The sequence below is a fragment of the Trachurus japonicus genome, chromosome 11 (genome assembly GCF_045865225.1).
Source record: "Trachurus japonicus isolate A0001 chromosome 11, Traja_1.0".
In the NCBI taxonomy this organism is placed as follows: Eukaryota; Metazoa; Chordata; class Actinopteri; order Carangiformes; family Carangidae; genus Trachurus; species Trachurus japonicus.
In genome coordinates, this window is record NC_140917.1 from 8877061 (window position 1) to 8897600 (window position 20540).

Here is a 20540-nt window from a genome sequence, read left to right on the forward strand (position 1 = left end):
AGTCAACATTCTACTAGTGCCACCTATTGGCCGTTTTGTGTCACAGCATGAGATTATCTAGTGCTGTTACAACTGCTCTGAAACAGGATATTATTACAAATAAAATACAATTTAAAACAAATGTGAACACATTCAGTGTGGGTCACACACTCCCCAACAAAGAAGATGACTCCCGGCATTAAAATAAAAATCTGAATTTCACTCTTTTCCCTAAATCACAACAAATATTATATACAGTTCTGAGGTTTCCCCTTTTGTGTAAGTATTTATGTAAATATGAGTGTGTGCATGTGTGCGTGTTAGTATGCAAAGGAAGGGACAGTGTATGGCATCATGACAGGGTAAGGCAGTGGTTGATATAGTGCATGATAGGGTGTGTAGTGTGCCATGGGGACAGAGGGCATTCCCCATGGTGGCAGTGTTTGTGTCCCACAAAGTCCAACAGTGTTCACAGACCCTTGAGGCTGGTAGGATGGCTGGCCAAGAGATCCATATGTCAATGTCTTTGGGGGTCTCCTGTCTCGTACTGGCCGCCTGGGTGATTCACACAGGGGGGTGGTAGGTCTGTCATTCTCTGTGTCACATCTGACTGGACCATTTTCATGTGGATGTTCAGTGTCTTGTTCATGGTCATTTCCTACTGTTTGTTCATATTCATTGTCACTTATCTGTTCAAATTCCTGTTCACTGGATTGTTCTTGCTCCATTAGTGCATGTTCCTCTGGTGTGATCCTCGGCTGCAGTTTTGCTCCTCCTGCCGGTGTGATCAACCGCGCTGACTCATGTGAGAATGGAGAAGTCACAGTGTTTCTCTGGGGCACATAAGGAAGCGTGGTATGTGGACTTTGTGACGGACCTGGCCTGGACACCCTCAACCAATATTGTGCTCTGGGAACGTCATCATCAGAGTCAGACGAATCACTGCTTTGAGCTGGTTCTCTCTGTCCATGCTTTCCTCTTTGACTCTCTTTCTTTTGTCTTTCTTTGGTTGGTGTTTTGTTCTTGGACTGTTCAGGCATACTCACAGGTAAGTCATTTACAAGGTGGAGAAGATTTCTGTGGAGTGTACGTGTTTTATTGCCACCAGTCTCAGGACACACTTTGTAAATGGGGTTCTCATTAACTTGTTCTTTAACCACATACACTGTTTGTTCCCAATAGGACCTCAGCTTCCCCGGCCCTCCTCTCTCACTCATATTACGAACCAGGACTCGGTCGCCAGGCTGCAGGACCACTCCCCTCACATGACGGTCATACTGTCTCTTCCCTCGTTCACTGGACTGCTGGCTGTTCTGAGCTGCTACTCGGTAAGCCTCTTTCATCCTCACAGCCCATTTGTCCGCATATCCTTGTGCTGTTTCTGGCTCTTCTTCACTAGACAGACCAAAGAGCAAATCTACTGGGAGGCGAGGATGGCGCCCAAACATCAGGGAGGGGGTGAGAAACCTGTGGCCTCATGTCTGGTGCAATTGTATGCATGCACAACCTGTGGTAAGTGTTCCTTCCAGTTACTCTTTTCTTCCTCTTGCAATGTTCTCAACATCTGGAGTAATGTTCTATTAAATCTCTCGGCAGGGTTTCCCTGTGGATGGTACGGGGTTGTTCTGGAGTGACTCACACCAGCCAGCTTCTGCAGAGTCGTGAACAGGGTATTTTCGAATTCCCGGCCTTGGTCGTGGTGCAGCCTGCCTGGGAACCCAAACCGAGGAATAAAGTCATTAAATATTTTCTCTGCAGCTGTTCTGCCTGATTTGTTTCGTGTCGCATACACTTGGGCAAACCTACTGAAGTGGTCTATACATACTAAGATGTAGTCATATCCCCCTTTGCTCTGTTCTAAATGCATGTAGTCTATAGACACCATCTCCAGAGGTGCACTGGTCGTGATGCTTCCCATCGGTGCTCTGTCATGGGCCACAGGTTTCTTTTGTTTTATGCAGGGCATTGTTTTGTGATATAGGCCTCAATGTCCTTTTTCATGAAGGGCCAATAGAAACGATCTCTTGCTAACCCAATAACTCTCTCCGCCCCCAAGTGACCCATGTCATTGTGCAGCTGTGTAAGTACAAGGGACCGATACTCAGCAGGTAAGACCAGCTGCTTCCGCTCTCCAGACCTTCTGTACAGCAAGCCAGACTCAATGTACAGCTTTCCCCATTCATGCATCAACCTTTTCACAGGGACACTTCCTTTCCTTCTGTCTTCATTTGTGAGCACTGTTTTTGACTGTTTAAGCTTTATGATCTCATTGATAGCCAAATCTTGTCTCTGAGCTCTAATCAGTTCACTCTGGCTGATGGCAGGTAATGTCATTGTACTTTGTGAGTCTGAATTTTGGGTCAGGTTAAGAGAAGCAACATAGGCAACATCATGCTTTTTAGCAGCCTTACTTCCTTCCCACGCAGCACGGATGGCATCTCCATTGAGCTCCTCAATACACTCCTCAACATAACTGTCAATGTCAAGTGGGAGACGAGAGAGTGTGTCAGCATCCACATTGACTTTTCCTGGTCTGTATTTGATACTGAACCTGAAGTCGGCAAGCTCTCCAACCCATCTGTGGCCTGCTGCGTTCAGTTTTGCCGTGCTCAGCACGTAAGTTAGCGGATTATTGTCTGTATACACTGTGAAGTGTGGGGCATAAAACAAATAATCCCTAAACTTTTCACATACTGACCACTTTAATGCCAGAAACTCCAATTTCCCAGAGTGGAGGTTGTAGTTCTTTTCAGCAGGGGTCAACGTCCTGGATCCATATGCAATGACTTTCAGCTTTCCACTCTGTCGCTGGTATAAGACTGCACCGAGTCCATGCTGACTAGCATCTGTGTGAAGGACAAAGGGCAATTCAAAATCAGGATAGGACAGTACAGGTGGGTGTGACAGGATATCAATAAGATGCTCAAGGACGGTCTGGTGGCCTTCGTTCCACAGGATGGGAGTCTTTGAGGGCAGCTGTGCTCCTTTACTCTTTTGTCCCTTTCTCTGCACCCCATCTGGGTGTCCTTTCACCTGCAACAACTCATACAATGGCTTGGCAATACGAGAGAAATCTTGAATATACATTCTATAGTAACTCAAGAACCCAAGTAACTGTCGCACTTCCCCCACTGTGGTAGGTCTTTTCTCCCTCAGTGACATTACAGCCTGTATGTCCTTTGGGTCCACTCTCACCCCATCAGCTGAGACCAGCCTCCCCACATACCTGACCTCTGACTTGAACAGCTCGCATTTTGTGGGTCGCAGTTTGACACCATGGCGTTGCAGGGCTCTCAGTACACGACGTACTGCACCAACATGATCACTGAAGGACTTGGAATAACAGAGGATGTCGTCAAGGTAAGGAATACAACATTCATCTCGCAAGCTCATGAGCATCTCCTCCATACTGCGCTGAAATGCAGCAGGAGCATTGCAGAGACCAAATGGTATTCTTACCCACTCATGTAAACCCCAAGGCGATATGAAAGCTGTCATGTGGCGGGATCCCTCAGCCATGTAGCCTTGGTGGTAGGCTTTGCCCTGGTCGAGAATGCTGAACCAACTATGGCCTCCCAGAGTGTCTAAGAGGTCCTGGATGCGAGGCAGTGGGTGGCGGTCTGGTACTGTCTTCTGATTCAATAGTCTGTAGTCAATGCACAATCTGAGGGTACCATCTCGCTTCCTGACACAGACTACTGGGGCTGCAAAGGGCGACTTTGACTTCACAATCCAGCCTTTGACAAGCAGGTCTTGGATGTACTGCTTGACCTCTTGGTAGAGTGGTTTGGGAATAGAGGTATAGGATTTTTGGACTGGAATGTCATCTTTGAGATTGATGGTCATTTGAAGACTGGGGATGTCACCAATATCACCATCATCTTGAGCAAAAGCCCCCGATTCCTCCAACAGCATTTGTTTTACCTCCTCCTGTTGTTCACTTGTAAGATGGCTGACGTCCACAGGTGGTTGCCACAGTGATGCAGTGGGTGTTGTCTGATCATGGCTTGATCCTGGTGAAGAGTTGACAGTATTTACATGGATAAGCTTTTCATCATTTTTGGGACAGTCTGTCTCTATGACCTTGACAATAGGTTCAATGCTGCCTAGGAGAGTTCGGCCTGGCAAGGTCACATCATGGTTGGAGTGATTCGACACTGGCACTTTAATAAAGGGTCTGTCTGTTTCGTGAATTTCCATTAATCCTGCCCCAATACTCAATCTCTCCAACTGTGCACTGTAAGGTGTGGGCTCAAACAGCACAAGTGTCTCTGGGGGGTTAATGTTTGCTGGGACCCTGCACTTAATGTGAGCTACATGACCTGCTGAAATGGTGACTTCTTTAAAGCCTACTTTCACTGCAGCATGTTCTTCTTTTGGAACTTTCTGGGTCTGTATTAAATTTACTATTGTCTCCACACTGGCATCATCAATCTCCATAGCACCAGCAAGGAGGGCAGACAGAATGGACATGAGTTTAGGCCGGCTCTCATTGTTCTTAATTAGTACCTGGATGACATTAAACCCAATTAATGGTCTATCCAATTCTAGGCGACTCACCAAAAAGGGTACACGGATGGATAAGTCTGGGTCATCATTGCCTTGCAGGTTTACCACTACCTCCACCCATCCATCATATGGTATGTCATCTCCAGTGACGGCAGACACATTGAGAGGATCATCCAGCAGTTCACTGAGAGGTCGAACATCTTGGCCAGGTAAGTACTTGTTCTTCCAGGCACGGTCAAGAAGGCTTACATTGGCTCCTGTGTCCAGTAGGACAGTGACAGCGTAGCCAGCTATACTGCATTTCAATAGAGATTTGTGACCAATGAGTGGGGCTATTAACTTACATGGCTGGGTTGTTTTGTCAATCTTAGCTATGTTGGCTTCACTAGGTTTATCTGGTTTTGCTATTGAGTCTTTGTGGGGTCGGGACGTGTGCTCAAGACCGGTCAGGGGTTGTCCCTCTGCCTTGACCGCATCCCGTTTCCCGACTGCTTTGCTCTCTTCAAACAGCCAACAGCGCGGTGGCCTTCCTCTCCACAGACAAAGCAGTGGCTGCAATTTGGATTGGCCTGTGTGACACAGGTCGGGCAGCATGAGGTTTTTGTGACCTTTTTGGTGGTCTGGATTGGTCTGAGTTGCAATAATGAGTTGGGGGGCAGCGCTGTTCTGGTGTTTGAGCTTGTGTCACTATTTGTTTCAGGGCCTCCATTGCTTGTGTCAGCACTTCAACCTGTGTACTCAGTCTCTGTATTGTATCGTCTCTACTACTCACGGTTGTGCCGACTTGAGCTTCAACCTGTAATTTTTGGTCAGGAACAGCATGGGCACTGTGGGCTTGAGTTACTTTGCGTGCAGAGCTGCGGCCCAACCTGCGCTTTCTCTCACTCTCCTCTGTTGTGGTCTTGATAACTTGTCGTAGCAGAGCCTCATCAGACACAGCAGGGTCAGCAAGAAGTGGCTTAAGCTCTCGTCTGACGTCCTCATATTTCTCCCCAATTCCCTGACATATTGTGTTCAGGAAAATGCACTGTATTGTAGCTGCATCATATTGGACAACAGATGCTGTGTGCTTAGTTGTGAACATTATTCTTTGCTTGAGTCCAATCATTCTATATAAGAATTGCTGTGGTGTCTCATTTTCATGTTGCTTGGCACACATGAGGTCTTGGAAGAGCTCGGTGCTACTCTTTTCACCTAAGTGTGACTGAAGGAAGCTTTTGAGTTCTGTGACAGTGAGGTCATCTTTATTTGTCAACATATCTCTGAAGTTGCCAGGTTTAATTGCACGGAGCACCCCTCTAATGATCTCACCTTCTGTATGTTTTTCTTGGAGTCCTTCATCAATTTGTTTGCATATGCTGTTGTAAGTCATGTCAGAGGTAGTGTCACTTATTTGGCCCCCATGTAGCCTGAACTCTTTCCTCTGGAGATAGGCAAGATCTTTCAGGAGACCAATCTCTCTGGAGGGTGGTGTGGGTTATCTGTCGCGTGGCTGTTCAGTGGGCCAGCTCCTACATGTGTGGATGTCAAGCTTGAAGATGTGGCAGTAGTGACTGTGCATTCTTGTAATTTCCTGCCCAGTTCTTCATACATCCGCTGTAGCTGTTCTACCTCTGGTGTAGTTGTATGGGTGTATGGGTTAGGGTGCTGTGGTTGTGTAATGAAATGTGGTGGTGTAGCGTGGATAATTGAGGTAGATGTCTGTGCAGCCTCATCTGAAACAACAGGCTCTTCAACCAAATCACAGTGATGCATAACCTTCAAAATAACATCATTCAATGACAGCAAAGGACCCATTCCTTCATCCTCAGACTCAGCTAAATCTTCAGATTGCATATATGTAAGGATATGGTCGATGCAGTTTTCTTCATCAGCTGAGCTCAACTTGTCTGCTCCCGGCTGGTCTTGTCCTAGTGCCATTGCCACCTCGTAAGCTCCAGCACCAGACAGTTTGTATAAGTTCTTTTTGATGCTCCAGATCAGTTCCTTGCGTGTGGTAGACATGATGTGCGTTGACGTGTTGTGCCTAATGAGCTAGCAGTTCGGCTCCCTTGTAGGTTGAAACCCTCTTCTCTGGTCTCCCTTCCTGGACACCAACTGATGACTCCTTAGCTGCAGTCACGTCCCTCGTCACGTCCGTGATCACACTCTTGGCAGCACCTCGCTCCAGCAGCACGCAGTCGCTCTGGCCTTAGCGTTCAGGTATCACTGGATCAGCAACCGGTACATCTATGTCAGCGGCGCCGATCCCGGACGAGCCCCCAAGAATCTGTTGCAGGTCCCGAGTGGAGGGACAGGCAGGCAGATTACTGTATAACTGTGTATCAGAAAGAAACGAAGAGCAGAAGTTGCTTTCACCATGGCAGCTCTCGTATGAATTTATTCAGTAACAAAGTTCAATAAACACAATATCTTTATCTCTCTCTTAGTGATTACAATTACTCGAAATGTCACAAGAGTGTTTCAAAGGCACATATAACACACAGTATTAAACCATGTTTGACGAGGAATATGAATCCCTTCCTATTACTGACATTACTCTCAGTCATTTTCACATTATTCACAACATCTCAATTAATGAGCCTCACATGTAACTTATTGAGAGCCATTACGTAAAAGTTTAACTCAACACCATACACTCTGAAACACAGCAAATTCAACATACTTGACATTATTTTAACACAAAAAAAAGAGAAGAATAACATGTTCACTTAAATGCAGCGGGAGTCCAAATTTAGCACAACACTGCGCAGCGGCCATTAGTCTACCGTTGCTAGCGCCACCGATGTAAACAAACTCAAACTGTGTCCACCCTTTACACACGCTAAGGCTATGACCCTTATTTTACGACATACTAATCATGTTTACCATATTAATAATCATGTTTGCTGTTTGTTATGATTTGCTTAACATTCGACCAACCTGTGTATCAGAAAGAAACGAAGAGCAGAAGTTGCTTTCACCATGGCAGCTCTCGTATGAATGAGGAACTTCCGCCCCACAGAAAAAGAGACGCTTCCCGGCGGCCAGTCAACATTCTACTAGTGCCACCTATTGGCCGTTTTGTGTCACAGCATGAGATTATCTAGTGCTGTTACAACTGCTCTGAAACAGGATATTATTACAAATAAAATACAATTTAAAACAAATGTGAACACATTCAGTGTGGGTCACAGATGCTCAGAGTGAAGTCAGAGTTTGATCCACTGCCTGTAAAACGACCTGGAATCCCTGATGCTCGAGTCGAACCACCGTAAATGAGAAGTTTTGGTTTTTCTCCAACTCTCTGTTGGTACCAGTCTAAATGATTTGAGATATAAACATCCGGACTGGTTCTACAGTTGATGGTGACTGATCCTCCTACAACAGAGCTCACTGCTCCAGGCTGAGTCACTGTGACCTGACCTCTGGACTCTGAGGACACAGAGACAGAAAGATAAAACAGAGTCATGGTTTTGTGGGCTTCATTTCAGAGGGACAGATGTTGATAGAGGAGTTGGATTCTCTGGACTTTACCTGTGAAGCAGCAGCAGAGGAGAGTCCAGATGAGGACGGAGACCAAAGTCATGTTTTTGATGAGGAGGGTGGCCAGCAGTAGAGTCACAGACATCATCATTGAGCTGCTGTGGTGTCAGTGGCTGTGAAAGGCCTGGACACACACTGATCAACACTGGCCTCTTAACAGCTGGGAGCAGAGAGGAAGGACACATATGCAAACACACAGAGTCACTCAACAGGAGCTGTCAACAAATCATGCTCTTTCCTCACTGCAGGAAAAACTGACTCATTCAATCATCCTCATGGAGATAAAAAGTCTGGATATTTTGTTAAAGGGACAGTAGCCTATGTGACATTTACCCCCATCTAGCGGTGCGGTTGCATGTCGGCACGTATTCTTGCTGTTGCGTTTACGTAAACTCGGGCAGAAGTCAGAAAAACAACACACGCTGCATGTATCAGGATAAACAAGCCTCTATGTAAACAAACGGTCCGCCAGCACGAGGCAAAACAATACAGGCGTGACAATATGTTGTCATGGCGATGTCGTATTGTTTACCTGACCCACGTTTTACCGGCTTTCTCTCGTCGAGTAAAATAACATCCAGTCGGTTTGCCGACGGCGTCACTCACGGCGTCATTCAGGTGTCTGACTGCACCTGAAGGCAACACCAGTGCCTCCGTCCTTCCTCACACTAGCTACACGGTGGTGACAGTTTTAACAGGCGCTGTCTGGAAAACTTTCTCCCCGAGCCGAGAAGCTCCGGCGGCCCGAGTTTGTGGTTACTTACAGCCACGGTGACACTGAACGTAAAACATGGCGATTCAACATGGCAGAGAAGGTTCGGTGAACCCCCCCCTGTATGTTTGTAACGACTTGTAACATCTCATTCTAAGGTACGAGAAAGCGCTCGTTTGTATGCGGGCACGATTCCACTTCAGTGAAATACGTATTTATGAAAGCGATATTTGATTTTTGTCAATAAAAAGCCAATAAAGTCCCATACTGTCCCTTTAAGGATATATATTGAAGTGAAGCCACTGATACTGTCAGCTCACGTATAGTAATGTATAAACAGCACTTTCCTCTTGTCTCACAGTGTTAATCAGTCATCATCTGTCGATGTTTTTTTTTCTCTCATTTTTAAAAAAGATTTCTCACAAAATAATTGTCTGCTACTGTGAAAACTATCCCTGGAGTCCCACAAGGCTCCATCCTCGGTCCTCTCTTGTCTAAATGTTATCTTTTTATGCATGTAATACTTCAGACATTAGATATAAAGGTTTCGGTAACACTTTACTTAAAAGTATCGTCAGAAGAGTGACATGATGCAGACAACTTGACCTTCAATTTGTGTGGGATGTCCTTATTATGACAACTTGACGTTAATCAAAGTGACATTACCAGAAAATGTCTTTGTCACAACAACTTGATATTAATGAAACATGCACCTATTTTTGTGTTCATGGCAAGTTGACATAATGATTATTATAATTAAATGTGCAAGGTTTAGACCAATTCTAGCACTTGGTGATTAATGTCAAAGTCAAAGTGTCTTTATTTGTCCCAAACAGGGAAAATTGATTTGCAGCCAGGAAGATCCGCACATTCAAACACATACACAAATAGACAACACCAAATAACATGTAACATATAACGTATCATGGGCAGATTAAAAGGACCTACTGCAAGATAAAATATGATTAAAAAGTGCCAATAATGTACACTGTACAAACAAATAAATAATAAACAGCAGGGGCCTAAAGTGCAAATACAACAGGTTACAACAGCCATAAACAGTCTGTATATACATACAATGTATATATAATATAATGTTTGACAGGATATGGGCAGGATACCCAAAACTGACTGTCATGACACCATTATGACAGTGTAATGAAGATATTATTTGATTTGTGTCAGTATTTCTGCAAAAAACATTGTGAAATAGCAGTTTTAGGCATCAGTGTGCATAGGTATCAACATAGTTTGGGGATGTTTTATCTAAAGATTTAGAATCAAATGCATGTGTAAGTGAACTGTATCAGTCTCTGCAGTATCTTCCAGCTGCAGCAGTCAGTGCAGTTTCTGTTCCCTTTGACTGAGGGAGGTTTTTGTATGATGCTTTTTCACTGTGTGAACACAGGCTGAGTGTCGATTTCATTAACACTATTACAGTAGTAAACTGCTGCATCTTCAGCCTGGACTCCACTAATGCTCAGAGTAAAGTCAGAGTGTGATCCATGACCTGTAAAACGACTTGGAATCCCAGATTTCCGTTCATCAGCTCTGGAAATAAGAAGCTTAAGAGCTTCTCCATTTCTCCATTGGTACCAGTGTAAATAGTGTTTGCCACTAGGAGATCCTATAAAAACATTCTGACTGGTTCTACAGTTGATGGTGACTGAGCCTCCTACAGCAGAGCTCACTGCTCCAGGCTGAGTCACTGTGTACTGACCTCTGGACTCTGAGGACACAGAGACAGAAAGATAAAACAGAGTCATGGTTTTGTGGGCTTCATTTCAGAGGGACAGATGTTGATAGAGGAGTTGGATTCTCTGGACTTTACCTGTGAAGCAGCAGCAGAGGAGAGTCCAGATGAGGACGGAGACCAAAGTCATGTTTTTGATGAGGAGGATTTCTGTGTCTTGTGTTGTCATGAAGGACAGCTGTCAGTCATCCAGTCTTCAACTCTCAGGACTATAAACTCTCCCAGAGCACTGGAGCATGGTGCTGCTGATGCAAAGTGGCTCTCTATGGAAATGCTCTGACTCGACTGCTGTTACTCTGCTCTCTGCATCGCTTTTTGTTTCTCATGTTCTGTCTTTCTTTGTGACATCTTTGTTCATTTCCTTTCATGTTTGTAACTTTAGAATACCCAGGAATTAATAAAATTGAATGCTCATCAAATTAATTCTGCTTTTAGAAATATAAAGTCATGTATCATCAGCATAGAGAGAGACCCAGTAAGTCTGCACACACTCAGCAGCCTTCCATCTTTCTTTACAGTTTCAACATTATACTGTATATGTCAATAATGCTGGGAGCTTCTACTGACATTGTGTTGACATTGTGACATTGTGTTGTGCAGCGTAGCCTGCCCTCTGCCTCCCTGCGGTGTGATTATCTGCGGCACTCGGCCGCGAATCACACCCGTGCTGATATACAGTACAACAGCACTCCCTCTCGTGTGATATTGCTTAAATGAAAATCACCAAATGCTGACACATTTAAACCTGTGGTTAAGTTATCTGAAATAAAAATAAATAAATAAATTAAACCTTAGATTAACTAAAGTTATGTTCACCCTGTCATTTTGGATGGGCCAGTTGTACAAGTGGGTGGGCCCAGGCCCGTTAGGCCCACCCATAACGCCGCGCCTGATATGAACTCTGTTGAACCTGTGGACAGACTGTCTTCTGCTTTGTGTTTTCTCTTTAGAACCAACAATGTCTATGACTCCAACAGTTTTCATTCACTGTCAGACGTTCTTCATACAATGTTTCTCAGAGCTTCTCATAAACTGCTATCCAATGTTTACACAATAATTTCATGCTATTGGTGGTAGTGTTATATAATCTGGGTGTCTTTGACTTTATAACATCAATGTTTATTACTCCACAGCTGTCATTCTTCATGTGAGGAAACTTTCAGGTTGTTAAAGCGGCAGATGGACCGTTTGAAGTTATAGAGGAAAATTGATGGAGATAATATTAGTGTGTGTGTGTGTGTGTGTGTGTGTGTGTGTGTGTGTGTGTGTGTGTGTGTGTGTGTGTCCTCAGTGAACTGTATCAGTCTCTGCAGTATCTTCCAGCTGCAGCAGTCAGTTCAGTTTCTGTTCACTTTGACTGAGGGAGGTTTTTGTACGACGCTTTTTCACTGTGTGAACACATCACCACCATCAGTATACTGAAGACTCTGACAGTAGTAAACTGCTGCATCTTCAGCCTGGACTCCACTGATGCTCAGAGTGAAGTCAGTCCCAGTTCCACTGCCTGTAAAACGAATGTATTTTTATGTTACGACCCCAAACGACCACTATGTACATACACGGGAGGCAACATAAGTGTGGAGACAGGAGTTACAAATGCACGTAAAAAGGTTTATTGTTACAAGCAGGAGGGATAAAACAAGCTGAGCAACGGAGGCGGCTGGACTGGCAGGCAAACTGAAACAAAAGGAAAAAGGAAAGGACGGCCACCGCAGCCAACCCACACAGGGCCGTCGGACCAGGCACCGACCTTCTTCCCTATCCCCAACAGAACCGGAACCTAAACCCTGAACAGAAACAAAAACCGAATCAAAAGGTCTGCCAGCCAGCCGCGAGCACCACGCTCCCGGACCCACGAGAGGAAGCGTGGTCGAGTGGTGGAGCGCAGGACCGGAGAGGGAGGAGAGAGAGAGCGCGCAGAACCTCCGCCTTTAAATACGCCCCGCAGCAATCACACACCTGGATGGAAAAAGAGCACAGGAGAGATTACGGCCAGGCCAGCAGAGGGGGACAATGTAACACCCCCACCATAAGTCACTGAACCATGGCCAAGATGACAACATTAGCAATAATAATAAAGCAACACAATAGCTACATGGTTCAGTAAATCAACATCATTGGCGTGACAACGCGTCGGCCAACACATTGTCACGACCCCGCACATGTTTGATATCAATATTGAAGGCTTGGAGGCGCAAACTCCAGCACATTAAGCGGCGATTCTTGTTGCGCATCCTACTCAAAAAAACAAGCGGATTGTGATCCGTGAACACCGTAAGTGGCCAGCACGTCGAACCGACATAGACCTCGAAATGCTCGAGCGCCAACACGAGGGCCAGGGTCTCTTTTTCGATGGTTGAATACCACTTTTGATGACAGTCCAGCTTCTTCGAAAAAAAACGACACGGGATGGTCCACGCCATCAGGACCCTCCTGCAAGAGCACGCCGCCCACCCCGGTGTCACTGGCATCCACAGCCAGCTTAAAAGGACAGTCGAAGCGCGGTGCTGAAAGGACAGGAGCATTGGAAAGTAGACTTTTAGTGTGTTGAAACGCCGTCTGGCAGGCCTCGGTCCACGTAAAGCTGACCTTGGGACTCAACAAATCAGTTAGGGAAGAGGCAACAGATGAAAAATTCTTACAGAACCCCCGGTAATAACCCACCATCGCCAGGTAACGGCGCAGCTCAGTGCGGTTAGTTGGAGCCGGAAAGTTCAAAATACTCTCCACCTTAGCATGGACAGGACGGACCTGTCCTCCCCCCACCACTTTTCCCAAGTATGTGACCTTCGCCTGCGCGAACTCACATTTCGTCAGGTTAACAGTCAACCCAGCCCCCTTCAGACGAGAAAACACACTCTCCAAATGTTCCACATGTTCAGCCCACGACTCCGAGCACACAACCAGATCATCAAGATACGCTTCACAACACGACAGACCAGACAAAGTGACGTTCATCAAGCGCTGGAACGTGGAGGGCGCGTTCCGCATCCCAAACGCCATAACCCTGTATTGGAGAAAGTCATCAGGGGTCACAAAGGCAGAGATCTCTTTAGCACGCTCAGTTAGCGGCACCTGCCAATACCCCTTCAGCAGGTCCAGCTTGGTCACGAACCGGGCCCCCCCCACACGATCAACGCAATCCTCCATGCGTGGAAGCGGGTAACAGTCAGGCTTCGTCACACTGTTTACTTTCCTGAAATCTGTACAGAAACGATCATCACCATTTGCCTTAACAACAAGCAAACACGGAGAGCTCCACGCACTACAACTAGGCTCAGCAATACCGTGCTGCAACATATAGCTCACCTGCTTTTTCAGACGCGCACGCTTCTCAGGACTGGCCCGGTACGGATGCTGTTTAATAGGACCGGAACCCTCCACGTCAATGTCGTGAGCTATCAGGTGAGTCTGAGAAGGAACATCAGTGAACAACTCACTATACGAACCTATCAAAGCAACCACATCAGCACACTGCGTCTCTGTGAGGTGAGACAATCGGGCAGGCAGCTCCGCCAGCACCGCAGAGTTTGACAGCTTCCCCTCCGTCAACGCCACTGACAGCGAGCTGTCAGTTTCAGCACTGGAGAGCTCCCCACCCGTCGCGCCTGTCACCAGGCTGACGCGCGGCGACACAGCTTCAGCACCGGACAGCGACTCGGGAGACCTGTCAGTCTCAGGTACCTGCACCTCTTCTCTCTCACAATAAAGTTTCAGCATGTTAACGTGACAAAGGCGGTGCTTGCGCCGCCGATCTGGAGTAGCAACAATGTAATCTCTGTCACCCACCTTTTCTTTGATCAGGTAGGGACCACTGTACCGAGCCTGCAGGCTACATCCAGGAAGCGGCAACAACACCAGGACCCTGTCACCAGGACGAAACACTCTGTTTTTTGCATTTTTATCAAACCAACACTTCATTTTAGCTTGAGCAGACTCCAAGTTCCCCCTGGCAATCTCACAAGCCCGGCGCAGTCTCGTCCGAAAGTCACACACATAGTCAAGCAGATTTTTCTCAGTGTTCTCATCCAGCCACTTCTCTCGTAACAGCTTCAACGGCCCACGCACCGCGTGACCAAACACCAGCTCAGCCGGACTAAACCCCAGGGACTCCTGAACCACCTCCCTGATCGCAAACAGCTGCAAATGCACCCCCTCGTCCCACTCTTTCTGACAATCCAGACAGTAAGTGCGCAGCATGCTTTTCAGCGTCTGGTGAAAGCGTTCAAGAGCACCTTGACTCTCAGGGTGGTACGCACTGGAACACGAGTGTTTAATCTGGAGCTGCTTCAGGACCTGCGCGAACAGACGAGACATGAAGTTAGAGCCCTGGTCCGTCTGCACCACTTTAGGCAACCCAAACAGTGAAAAAAACTTGGTCAACGCTCTCACAACCACAGGAGCAGTAATTTTCCGCAGAGGGAACACCTCGGGAAAACGAGTTGATGCACACATCACTGTCAGCAGAAACTTGTTGCCGGATTTCGTACGGGGCAGCGGACCCACACAGTCAACCAACACTCTTTCAAATGGTTCACACATCACAGGTATCGGGTACAGGGGAGCCGGCGGAATGACTTGGTTCGGCTTCCCAGCCACCTGACACGTATGACAGGACTTACAAAAACGCGCCACATCACCCTTCAACCCAGGCCAAAAGAAATTACGCAGAATGCGGTCGTAGGTCTTTCTCACTCCTAAATGACCAGAAAGAGGATTCTCATGAGCCAGACTCAGAATCTCAGACCGGTACGGGCGGGGCACAACAACCTGAGTGGAAACACACCAGTCATCGGCCGGAGACACTTTCGGCGGCGTAAACTTACGCATCAACACACCATCCTTCACAAAGAAACCCGTGGACAGAGAGTCCACCGACTCCGCTGCCACGGCGGCTTCAAACAGCGAGGACAGTGACACGTCCGCCTTCTGGCTCCGGCCCAACTGTTCTCGAGACAGAGTCAAGTCCTTCAGCTCCGGAGAGACACCGGCCTCGGTGACCCCCTCAGACGGAGACAGGTCATCATTAACACAGAGGAAACTGTCACTCAGATCAACCTCCTCCTCACTTCTCTTGTACCTGGACCGGGTGACAGCACAGGCAGCAAACACAGTGGGAAACTTGCGCGCCAACTCGTCTGGAGACTGACTAACAGGGACTGGCGTCACCGCCGGGGTAACCAGCACTTTACCCCCGGCCAGATCGTTCCCCATCAAGAACGCCACCCCCTGCACTGGAAACGCAGGGCGCACCCCCACAGTTACCTCGCCTGACAGCAGGTCTGACCGGAGATGAACCCTGTGCAAAGGCACATCTAAGTCCTCCATGCCAAAACCCACCACTGGCACATCTGAGCCCAGCGCTGACAGCTGACCCAGCGGCAACACTCCCTCCAGAATAAACGACTGAGAGGCAGCAGTGTCACGCAGTATTTTAACCGGGACCTCACGGCCGCCACCAGACAACGAAACCCAGCCATCCATAATGAACGGAGCAAAATCAGCGAGGCCAGCAGACACCACAGGCACGTCCAAAGGCTTCTCCAACGAGCTGACCAAAGACACAGGCTTCACATTTCCTCTTCCCAACACGGGGCAATCAGCCACAATGTGCCCCCTTTCTTTACAGTAGAAACATTTCACACCCTCTTTAACAAACGGGCCGCCTCTATCAGGTTTAAAGGCAGGCCTATTAAACGAGGCAGGTTTCCTCTCACCCTCCGAGACCCCCACTGAGGCCCGACCGCCCTCAAAACTCCCACGGTTCAAACCCCCAACAGGTTTATTAAAGGGACGATCCACAAACACAGGTTTATGAGTCAATGTATACTCTTCCACCAACACTGCCGCTTTAAACACATCGTTAGCTTTGTGCTCATTTAAATATGTGGCCACTACTTCAGGGAGGCAGTTTTTAAAATCCTCCATCAGCACTAACTGCTTCAACTCATTGAATTCAGTCACCCCGCTGGAAGAACACCAACGGTCAAACAGGGCTTCTTTTTCACGGACAAACTCAACGAAAGTCTGGCCCCCTTGCTTCCTCAGCCTCCTGAACCTCTGCCGGTACGCCTCCGGAACCAGCTCATAAGCCCGAAGCACCGCCACTTTCACTTTATCAAAGTCCACACTATCCTCCGGGGGAAGCAACGAGCACACCTGCTGCGCTTTCCCCACCAAGACGCACTGTAACATCAATGTCCACACATTTCTCGGCCACTTTAACGTTGTAGCGACTCGTTCAAACAGCACAAAGTATTTGTCCACATCATCCTCATTAAACGGAGGCACCAAACGAATGTATTTTGCGACATCAAACTCTGCTGGTCTCACAATTGCCCCCAACTCCAACTCCTTCATACGAACCTCGAGCTTCCTCATCTCGAGCTCGTTCATGAGCCGCAACTCCCTCTCCCTGGTGGCTAAACGCTGCGACTCAACATCCAGCTCCTTAAGTCTCACCGACTCAGCACCAGACTGACGCGCCTGCCCAGGAGCCCTTTGCACAGCAGGCAGAACCCTTCCGCCAATCAGCGCTGCACTCACCTCCTGCAACAGCGCGGCCTTCTTAGCCTGCTTGTTCACTTCCACACCATAGTGGTCAGCAATCCAAAACAAATTATCCTTTGTGCAACGCCAGACCGCCTCCCATGACGGATCGGCCACAAACTCCCGTAAGTTAAACTCCATCCCTACAGCCACAGCTGATACTTCTCCACACACTTCCTAGTGCAATCACAGCACTTCACTAAACCAATCCCGAAAGATCAAAAAGACGAGCCCCCAATTTATGTTACGACCCCAAACGACCACTATGTACATACACGGGAGGCAACATAAGTGTGGAGACAGGAGTTACAAATGCACGTAAAAAGGTTTATTGTTACAAGCAGGAGGGATAAAACAAGCTGAGCAACGGAGGCGGCTGGACTGGCAGGCAAACTGAAACAAAAGGAAAAAGGAAAGGACGGCCACCGCAGCCAACCCACACAGGGCCGTCGGACCAGGCACCGACCTTCTTCCCTATCCCCAACAGAACCGGAACCTAAACCCTGAACAGAAACAAAAACCGAATCAAAAGGTCTGCCAGCCAGCCGCGAGCACCACGCTCCCGGACCCACGAGAGGAAGCGTGGTCGAGTGGTGGAGCGCAGGACCGGAGAGGGAGGAGAGAGAGAGCGCGCAGAACCTCCGCCTTTAAATACGCCCCGCAGCAATCACACACCTGGATGGAAAAAGAGCACAGGAGAGATTACGGCCAGGCCAGCAGAGGGGGACAATGTAACAGTGTGTGTGTGTCCTCAGTGAACTGTATCAGTCTCTGCAGTATCTTCCAGCTGCAGCAGTCAGTTCAGTTTCTGTTCACTTTGACTGAGGGAGGTTTTTGTACGACGCTTTTTCACTGTGTGAACACATCACCACCATCAGTATACTGAAGACTCTGACAGTAGTAAACTGCTGCATCTTCAGCCTGGACTCCACTGATGCTCAGAGTGAAATCAGTCCCAGTTCCACTGCCTGTAAAACGATCTGGAATACCTGATGCTCGCTCAATTACTCTAGCAATAATTTGCTTTGGGGATTCTCCATTTTTCTGACTGTGCCAGTATATTAATTCTTTACCACTTGACCTACCCACAGAAACCTTTGGACTGACCCTACAGTTGATGGTGACTGAGCCTCCTACAGCAGATCTCACTGCTCCAGGCTGAGTCACTGTGACCTGACCTCTGGACTCTGAGGACACAGAGACAGAAAGATAAAACAGAGTCATGGTTTTGTGGGCTTCATTTCAGAGGGACAGATGTTGATAGAGGAGTTGGATTCTCTGGACTTTACCTGTGAAGCAGCAGCAGAGGAGAGTCCAGATGAGGACGGAGACCAAAGTCATGTTTTTGATGAGGAGGATTTCTGTGTCTTGTGTTGTCATGAAGGACAGCTGTCAGTCATCCAGTCTTCAACTCTCAGGACTATAAACTCTCCCAGAGCACTGGAGCATGGTGCTGCTGATGCAAAGTGGCTCTCTATGGAAATGCTCTGACTGACTCCAACAGGGACTGGGATCAATCCCATCATGCTGATGATCAATAGATCAATTAATTGATTAGGGTATTGATTGAAAAGCTGACACTGAATGTGTTTTTGTGAATTGTCATTAATATTTACAAATACATTTATTGTAAAACCTAATTTTGTTTGTCTGTTTGTATCTAATGCTAGAAAGACCACCGTTTGTTGGAAATATATTGAAAAATATAAATATTTAATAACAATTATAATTTAGAGAAATATTATTAGGTTTCAACATTTTGAAAAACAGGAAGTGATTTATTAGAGTTTGTTGTTGTCAGAGTCAGAGAGCCGTGTCTCTGTACAGTGAGAGGTTTTTGTACGACGGCTCAGTCACTTTGTATCACTGTGGTACACGTTCGGTGGAGGAACCAGACTGGATATTGGAAGTAAGTGCAATTTTTGTGTATTTTATTCCATCACTAAAATATTTTGTCTGTCACAATTACATTTTTTTTTTTTAAACTAGAATCGAAATATGTTATTAAACGTCTTTATTTACACTTTTTTTCTCCTGAACTTTCTGTCGACTTCAAAAACTAGAGTTTTGTCTTAAAGTGTAAATTATAAATCAGCACATTATCAGTGTTTTGCTCCATAATAGAAATCATGTCATCAGATGTTTGGACGACAGAAACTTGAGGACTTGTAGTTGTAGTTGAGTCAGACAGAGTCAGAGCCGTGTCTCTCTACACTGAGAGGTTTTTGTACGACCACTCAGTCACTTTGTATCACTGTGGTGGACTTTTGGTGGAGGAACCAGACTGGATGTTGGAAGTAAGTTTCTCATCAAATCTTCAATATTGTCTCATCAGTTCAGCTTCTAATTTCTGTCAGTGAACATTTGTAGCAGATATAAATTTCCACTGGACTGATCCAGATCACTGTAAAATCTGTTTGATTCTTCATTTCTCCTGTTTAACACATGAAGCTGAACTCAGAGCAGCTTCACTCCACTTTTCTTTTCACATGTTCCACTTCATTAGTGAAATGTGAACAATGTGAAGAGCAGGAAACATTCAAGAACAAAAATCCTGCTGTAAAAATGTGTTTGGTTGCATTTAGTCTTTACATTTGAAACAGTTTGGAAGTTGAGTTGAAATGATTGTGAACAGTGAGACTGAAGTTTTCTGAGGCTGTTGGTTTCTTCTGGATTCATAGATGTCTGATGTTTAAATTTTTGTAATATAAAGTGCAGTAAATGCAGCAGTTGAAATGTAAAATCAGCTTCTTCAGTTCAGTGTACGTTGATATATTTGACTCATATGAGGACTCTTTCTGTGCTGATGTGCATGAGAGGTTTTTAAAGGGAAGTGAAACAATGTGTGAGTGAGTGAGTGACTGGTGGAGCAGAAAAACATCTGACAGAAACTCCTTCAAGGACAAAAGCAGCTCTCACACAGTAAAGGTGTCCAAGTGGCTGCTGTTGGATTGACACGTTGTGCTCTGTGTCTCCTATAGGTGATACCCGCCCCACCCTGACGGTGCTGCCCCCCTCCAGTGAGGAGCTGCAGCAGCAGGGGAAGGCCACGCTCATGTGCCTGGCCAACAAGGGCTTCCCCTCAGACTGGAGTCTGGTCTGGAAGGTGGACGGCAGCAGCAGCAGCAGCTGGGAGGAGAGCAGGAGCCCCGGGGTGCTGGGGAAGGACGGCCTCTACAGCTGGAGCAGCACCCTGAGGCTCCCTGCAGACCAGTGGAGGAAGCTGGGCTCTGTGACCTGTGAGGCCACCCAGGGCTCCCAGTCTCCGCTCTCAGAGACTCTGAGGAGAGACCAGTGTCCCCAGTCCTGAGCTGACTCACTGGGACTCTGATACTGGTTTTACTCTGCTCCTGCTCTCTCTCTCTCTGATTTCACATGTTTCATTAACAATATTTACCAGCTTCTCTCAGTGTTTCAATGTTGTTTCTGTTTTACACATAATAAAAATCTGATCATCACATCACTTGTTTTCATGTATTTTCATTTAATGTTTCCATGACGACTTCTTCCTGT

General features: G+C 46.8%; 1 pseudogene; it reads left to right on the plus strand.

Moving 5' to 3' along the window:
• Window positions 1-20014: 20014 nt before the first annotated feature.
• LOC146978171 (Ig kappa-b4 chain C region pseudogene) lies at window positions 20015-20394 on the plus strand (annotated as a pseudogene).
• Window positions 20395-20540: the final 146 nt, after the last annotated feature.